Source organism: Nesoenas mayeri (genome assembly GCF_963082525.1).
Source record: "Nesoenas mayeri genome assembly, chromosome: 7".
Classification (NCBI taxonomy): domain Eukaryota; kingdom Metazoa; phylum Chordata; class Aves; order Columbiformes; family Columbidae; genus Nesoenas; species Nesoenas mayeri.
The window spans coordinates 31,412,216-31,420,279 of record NC_137551.1 but is presented as its reverse complement, the minus strand read 5'-3'; positions in this window follow the sequence as shown (position 1 = coordinate 31,420,279).

The window sequence follows — 8,064 nt, the reverse complement described above, 5'->3', positions numbered from 1 at the left end:
GTGGTGGTAGATGTTGGAGACCTGCTGGGAGATACCGAGCCCTGGTGACTCATAGCAGGAGAGGGCTTGTAATTTGACCTCTGAAGTATTGTGTAGTCATTCCTAAACCTTCCCTTTCCATGCCTCTTAACCCTAAACTGAAGTTTAGTAAATATTGTTTTTCTTTGAATCCTGTTGCTAGAGGGCAAGCTTTGGTCCTTGGTGACATCTGTAGACTGCAGGGAGGGAGGTGGGGAAGAGAGGAGTGTTGTTTTGGGGTTTTTTTGAGTAAATTTGCCTGCTGATGGTCATACACTGGGATTCCAGAGAAAAATCTCAGGTTTGCACATTGTTGCATCAACACTGCTCAGCATCTCAGCCACGTGCTCCCACCCAATGCTTAGGCTCCCAGGTTATACCAAAGAGGATGCATAAGGACTCTGTGCAATGTTTGGACAAGGGATTGAGCAACATTATTAAGAAAGAAATCTAGCAATCAATAACGATGCTTCTGTAGGCTCTGCCAGCCTACCCTGATATACTTCAGGATACTTTTAAAACCTCTTTTTCCCCTGCACTAGTTCAATAGCCTGGTGTAGTCATTCTGCTTTCCAGCTGTAGCAACTGAGGCCCAGCCCTGGCTGGTGTGGCTGAGGAGCCCCTGCTGCAGAGGAAAGGGAGAGGAAAAGACTGGGCACTCCAGGGCTGCGTGTCTGTCATTCTCTCTGACCCCTGAGCTCCTGCTTTTGCTTTCTCAAACATAATTGCTTTCCCCTTGTGTTTCTATTGTTCATTGGAGAAATGATGCCATTAAATCAACAGAGAATAGTGGGAAAATACTTTGATGTGAGGCCCTCAGAGGGCGTGTGCATGTGTATGTATGTGTGCATGTCCTCTCTTAGAGAAAACAAAACAACAAACCTCCCCTGTGTATCTGGCAGCTTCCTTTAATTTGTGTCTTGCCTGCAAGAAAGAAATCCATCTCCAAATGTTTTTGGCAGTTAACCTCCTTTATTTGTATTGAAGTGGTACAAACTGCAGGGTGTTGCTCCAGGGCTGTCAGTCACCATCATTGTGAATGGTTAATCTTGTGTAGGACTTCGCATTTTCCCAGTTGCTGTTTTGGGAACACAGTACCTCGGGCTTCCTTTTTCCCTGGGGAAGAGGGGCCCTGTGGCCGCAGGCTCTGGCAGACATTAGGACAGCAGCATGCCTGCTGTTCTGCTGCTATTCTGTGCTGCAGAGAGGGCTGGAGATGTGCTTTCCTCTAGATGTAGCCACGCAGAGTGATGAACAAGGAGGATACAAAATTTGCAACAGCATTTTTGCTACAATCATAGGATCATAGAATAGTTTGGGTTAAAGAGACCCTCAAAGGTCATCTAGTCCACCCCCCATGAAATGGGCAGGGGCATATTCAACTAGATCAGGTTGCTCAGAGCCTCGTCCAGCCTGGCCTTGGGATGTCTCCAGGGATGGGGCATCTACCACCTCTTTGGGTAACTTGTTCCAGTGTTTCACTAACTTCATTGTAAAAAATTTCTTCCTCATGTCTAGCCTTGAATCTCTCATCTTCTAGTTTAAAAAACATCACCCCTTGTCCTATCATAACATGCCTTGCTGAAAAGTCTGTCCCCATCTTTCTTATAGGCTCCTTTTAAGTACTGAAAGAGGGCAAGAAGGTCTCCCCGGAGCCTTCTTTTCTCCAGGATGAACAACCTCAACTCTCTCAGCCTGTCCTCACAGCAGAACAGTTCCAGCCCTCTCACCTTGGTAACCACATCTGGCCCCTCTCTAACAGATCCATGTCTGTCCTGTGCTGAGGGCTTCAGAGCTGGATGCAGGACATCAGATGGGGTCTCACCAGAGCAGAGGGGCAGAATCACCTCCCTCGACCTGCTGGCCACGCACCTTTTCATGCAGCCCAAGATACAGTTTGCCTCATGGGCTGTAAGCACGCGTTGATGGCTCATGTCAAATCTTTCATCCACCAGTACCCCCAAGTCTTTCTCAGCAGGGCTACTCTCAATCCCTTCATCCCCATCCTGTATTGATACTGGTGGTTGCCCTGACCCAGGTGCAAGACCTTGCACTTGGCCTTGTTGAACCTCTTGAGGTTCACATGAGCCCACTTCTCAAGCTCATGCAGGTCCCTCTGGATGGCATCCAGAACCTCAGGCATGTCAACAGCACCACTCAGCTTGCTGGTCGTCAACTGCATAGTGACGGAGAGGAGAGCAAAGCTTCACAAGACAGAAAAAAGAAAAGGAACAAACAAACAAATAAAAGCCCACAAAACAAGCAAACACAACTACAACAAAAAACCCCAAACAAACCAACCCAAATGAAATAGCCCCAAACAAACAAATAACCTATCTTAGCTGAAAACTGAAGGAGTAAGGGAAAAAACCAGCAGAAAGGACTGTAGGGGGAGAAGGGAATCAATGGTGGCAGCTTTAGAGGAAATGGTGTTTCTCTGTGTCACACCACCGTAGGATTCAACTCTGGGGCTTGGCAGCAAACACGAGTCCTGCTTTGTAAGGATTGTTGGGATTGTTTTCTTCCCTGCTAAGAAGGAAACGTGCTAGCACCTGTTTTGAGGGATGTTCACCTTAGAAAGGGGACTCTTTAAAATCCTGCCCTCCCTGACTTGATCTAATTTTTTCTAGTTGTCAGTTATCTTGATTTGGTTTGATCCTTACTTGCCCTCGTGGGCTACTCCACCAGTGCAGTGCAGTTTCTTTAGTTGCTTCCCCGATGTTTTCCTAGCTCAGCTCTGCCCCAGCAGGAGTTACCGTCTTACGCAAGCAATGTGTGACCTGGTCCCCTGCATGCTGAGGATGCAGCACTTCTCACAGAGAGGGTCTGATCAACCCCCGATGCGATCAAATCCAGGTCCCAGCTCGGTCTTCCATGGCACTTTGTGATAAGTCTTCAGTTGCTGATGTTCTGCTGAGCGCAGACCTGCAGTCCGTACCCTAATAAAACTTTGGGGATCTTCTGAGTTTGGGCTCTCTCCTAATATAAAGTGCAACAAGATGAAGAGGTACTGGCTTTTTTCAGATGTGTCTGACAAATCTGTTTGCCAGTGTGAGACCTCCAGTGACTCACCAGTTGATCTGTCATGGGAAGACTGAGACCCTTTGCAAAAGCCGTCACTGCATTGCCCCTGAAGCTTCATGCATATACACTCTATTGCATATAATAAAGCAATATGGCACTAAAATACAAGAATGCTCAGTAAAAACTCCTTATGACACAGTAAATTTAATGTTTTGCTTCTCTTCTCTCTCCCATTTTTTTCTTAATTTTTCTTGGATGCTATTTCCCGCCTTCCAGCGGATGGAAGAGAAGTCTGTTGTTTGCTCAGCTAACTGAAAAAAAGCTTTGTGTGCATTTTCTGCTGCCGTTTTGTTAAAGTTCAGAGTTCTTAGGTTAGAGCTGCTGCTTCTCAATACGAGTCTTGTTCAAACTTCCAGAGCAGCCCACGCAGAGCTGCTTGGGTTCATCTGCACAGTTCACAGCCCACAGCCGACAAGACACATTGTTTGCCTCTCTCCTTCCATGATTCATACTTTGCAACAAAGAGGAGCCTAATGCTCCCAACATGGGTGTGAAGCCAGGCCGTACTGGATTTTAGGTACATCAATAGCAGTCTGGGTGTTTTTTTTCCTTTCTTCCTTGTGAGCGCTCATTATGTCTGAAAATCAGACAGCTTTGTGATAGTGGTCATAAGTGGCTGACACTTGTCTGGCTTAATAAGGAAAACATTGTAGGAGTTCTCCAATTGTATAGCTTTCTTGTTTTGAGGAATTTTAGCTTGTCTCGGGTTTGTGAATTTTTGCCTTTTATTTTGTTTAATCCAGCAGTGGTTCTCCAATGAGAAAGTTCACTGTTTATTGGAAGCTTGGTGGGGTTTTTTGTGGGGTGTTTTTTTGGTTGAGGGGGTGGTGGTGGAGGGGTGTTGTTTTTATTTTTCCTGCCTTTTATAAACACAGTACTTCTCATTTTGCTGTAGGGACATTTCTCTCTCTCTCTTCTTTTTTTTCCCCACAAATCAAAAAATCGTATAATAGTTGGGGTTGGAAGGGACCTTCAAAGGTTACGTAGTCCCATCCCTCTGTAATGAGCAGGGACATCTTCAACTAGATCAGGTTGTTCAGAGCCCTCTCTGTATTTATATATTTATAATTATTTTTCCATTAAAAAATTGAGAAGTTTCAACTGGCCAACGCTGGGTTGAGCTTTTTATTCTTTTCCCTTGAAAATCTGGGAGGAAGGCTGGCCAGTCATTGCAGGTGCAATGTGGGAGCTGAAGCCTGGTTTCTGATTATTAAAACCAAGCTGGTAAACTTTAGTCCACACTTGTCTGCTTTTTTCCCTGCTCATCAAACTGCATGAATGCTGGTGGGGTTTCAGTGTAGTGGGGATGTATTTCAGAGGAGTAGCCTTCTGGGGTTCAACAGAGGTGTTGCTTTGTCCTGGCTCTGTCTTTGGGCGAGCCCTTCGCCACGTGTCTTCCTTGCATCATGATACCCACATGTGCCAAAGCCAGCGGCATCCAGAGCAAGGCAGAGGAGCCATAACCCCTGCAGAAGGGCCAAAGTGTTGCTGTAGCCTTTTCTCTCCTGCTCTTCTGCAAGACCCTGAAAGCAGCAGGATGAGGAGTGTCGGTTTGCCTGAGGAAGGATCTGCTTTGCTGCTTTGGAAGGCAGCCCTGCCTTGGGGGTCATCCAGCTGTTACAGCTGTCACCATCCACACATCTGCCTTTCCTCACAGCTGGGGAGAATGGCCTTCTCTGGCTGTCATCCTGGGTGACTTTTCCCTCTTGCAAAGGCCGACTGTTACTGTAAGACTCCAAATGAGCCAAGGAGGGCTGGGCTGGGTCCTCCTGCTCTGCTGACAGCATTCGCTATTCAGTGGCCTGAATGCTGCCTCTATACCCGCCCGTCCTCTCTGTGTGCCCATCAGCTGCCCTATTGATTTTATGCAAGGAAGGAAAAAAGAAACCCGTGCAAGAAATGAACTTCTTTCTGCCAAAGCAGCCTCTGGGGAATCCCAGTGCTGCCAGACGGGGCTGGTCAGTGGGAAATGGGGACTGAAAGGCCACCATGGGATGTCCTGTATGGGGGAGGCTCTCCAGGGCTGTGTGAGTACCTTGAGGTGCCCCTCGGGAGCCCCCTTGCTCCTGCAGCATGACACTTGCATGAATCATCACTCTTTATATCAGTTTCACTATCTCTGGACTTTCCAAGGTGGTTGGACCAAAAATCTTGGCACACCACGAGCTGCAGGTATTTACCGGGTGCCAGAATCCATGCTGTTTGCCAGCAGCTTAGCCCAGCCCCTTCTAGGAGGGGTGAAGCCAAAAGTACCAAACCAAGATCCTGCTTTCTGCTGGAGGGTGGGCAATCTCCCAGCATTTCGGGATCCAAGGAACGTTGTTTTGGGAGTGAGATCAGCAGGCTGGGACACGGGAAAGCTCAGTTGTGCTCCTGATCTGCTGGAGGATATGCCCATATCTTTGGACAAATCACTTAATCTCTTTATGCCTTAGTTTCCTGGTAGCAAATGATACTCCTTATCTTTCACCTCTCATCTCGGTAGAGGAAAGAGTTTGTCTTTTAGTATGTATCTTATTGCAGTCCTTTGTCCAGCGGCTGGGGCCCCTCTACCTTGATAAAATAAATAATTAAATTTAGATTGAGTGATCTAATATAATCCTGCCCAGTGGTTACTAAAACACTTGAATGAAAGTTCATTCTGAGCCTGTCTTTCCATTTCCTCATAAGGCCAAGACATGAAGTAATTAGATGTAGACATAGGTTGTTATTGTAGCACAGTGACAAAGATCAGTGGTTATTGGTAGGAATGGCTTTTATAATCTAGTTTAATGGTCATTTACCTTTCAGTGACCTTGGTGTCAGGCAAAATTGGCAGCTCTTCTACAAGGAATGTGCTTCCTCAATGGGGGCTTTGCAAACTGCTGCATTTTTTGGCTCTGGCTTCACATGAACTAGGATAGACACTGCTGCAATGCAAGAGACTTTCTGTCTGCAAAGAAAGGCCATAGACTGCTGCCAAAAAAAGCCCTTTTCAGTCCCATCCTACTGCCACTGAATTGCCGTTGAAACAGATTAGTCGTGTTTCAAGCAATTCTTTGCTTATTACTGCAACCATAGTTGCAACCTTCAAACAGAGAGAGGCCGGTGTGGTCAGAAGGCTGCCCAGGAGTTTCTGTAAAAAAGGTTGCATTGTCTTGGAATAAAAGGAGGAATAACATTTCTCATCCTCGATTGAAGTGCATACAAGAGAAGCTGGTAATTCTGATTGGAACTCGCACCCTATAAGTCCTTATTACAGCAGTAAAGATGCTACATTTTTATACACTTTAAAGTTCAGTCCTTTCAGTGATGATCATACACTCACCGCAGATGCAAAACAGTCAAGTTTTCTATTGACTGTGGTCATAGAATCATAGAATGTCCTGAGTTGGAAAGGACCCACAAGGATCATCAAGTCCAACTCACATCCCTGCACAGGACAAGCCCAAAATTCACACCATGTGTCTGAGGTGTACGATGCTCCTACCCCTCTCTCTATTGCATGTTGCAAAATCCTTATGGGTTTTATCCAGTGACTGGTGCCTGTGGTCACGGGGAGGAGCAGCATGATATGAGGGGTGCTGTGACGTCTAATGGTATCCCATCTGTGGCCATGCTTTCTAAGGAGATGGAGTAAGTCATCTCCTGGGGCTTAAGATTACTGGATTCAGTAGAGATATTCACAGTGACCTTGGCTACCTCTCTTAACTCTTCTGGGCCAATCTCAACCTTAGAGATTGTCTCCCGTTTTCCACAAAGTAGGCTGAATTTTTGCAAGTGCTGTGGAGGTATTAATTTGAGATGGTGCCTGAAAGATTACTTGAGTCATGTTGTACTTGGGGTTTCATGAAGAAGTGCTATGAGAACTGAGAAGAGCAATGAAGCTGTGGAAGGAGGTTTCTCAAAAGCATCTGTGAGAATTGCACTGCCTTGTGACTCAGGATTCTTGTCTACTTCTGATCTCTCATCCTGCTGTTTACAGGCATTTGATTTTGCAAACACATTCCTTGCATCTGTAATTATTGCCCTGCAGAGCGAGGCTAGCTACAGGAATCATCTCTTTATGTGCTCTCGTTTCTAAACTGCTAAGATAAGGAGAGCAAAACAATGATGCTTGGAGGAAGAGCCGTTTGTTTCAGGCTGCTCTGGATAATCACCAGCCTGGTTTTGCCATAAGCATGTTTGATATATCATCACCACAGCATGGCAGGTCTTTAGATGAGATCAAGCAGTGGTTTCTAGCATTCAGTTCCTGAGATGGCTTGATGTACATGGGCTCTCAACTGTTTTTAGTCCTGTTTGCCTGCTGGGACCTGCTGCGATTCTTGCTTCCACAGAGGATCTTACAAACCCCCATTGTATTCATTCTTCTTACTTCTCACATTCATCACTCTGATAAGTGTTAACTTGTTTTCCCTCTGATATAAGACAATGAGTGGTCTCATTCATTTGAAGGGTGGTTTATTTTTGCAGGTATCAGGTTTGGATTGGGAAAGTCCAGCTGAGATCAAAGAGATACTTGCATAGGAGGAGCAATGGTTTATATGCTGCCTCTTGCTGAAGAAGAGCAAAATTAATCTCTCTTGATCTCTGAAGTCTGAACCCATTGAAGTCTAACAGAGTCTTTCCACCAGCTTCTGTGGCCCCAGGATCATGTTCTAAATGAGTTGCTTTGAGTCACTAGAAGCCTGATTTCAGCTTTGGTGGGCTGGAAAATGTAACCTACTGTATGGGCTGTGCTATTCATAAGCGTGCAGCCCTGTGTGTATGCTAGTTGTGGATGCCTGCAAGAAGAATAAAGTAATTTTCTGCAGTTGTGGGGGTGGAGGAGGGAATTGGAATTATAGTCCTTCCCTGCAATCCTGGTATCGTGACATCCACACAGGCAGCTGTTGGGAGCTGACCCGCTTCTGAAGCTTCAAATTAAGGTTAGGTATTTTTGGTGCTGTTTCTTCTGGTATCATCCCTGACACATAAATG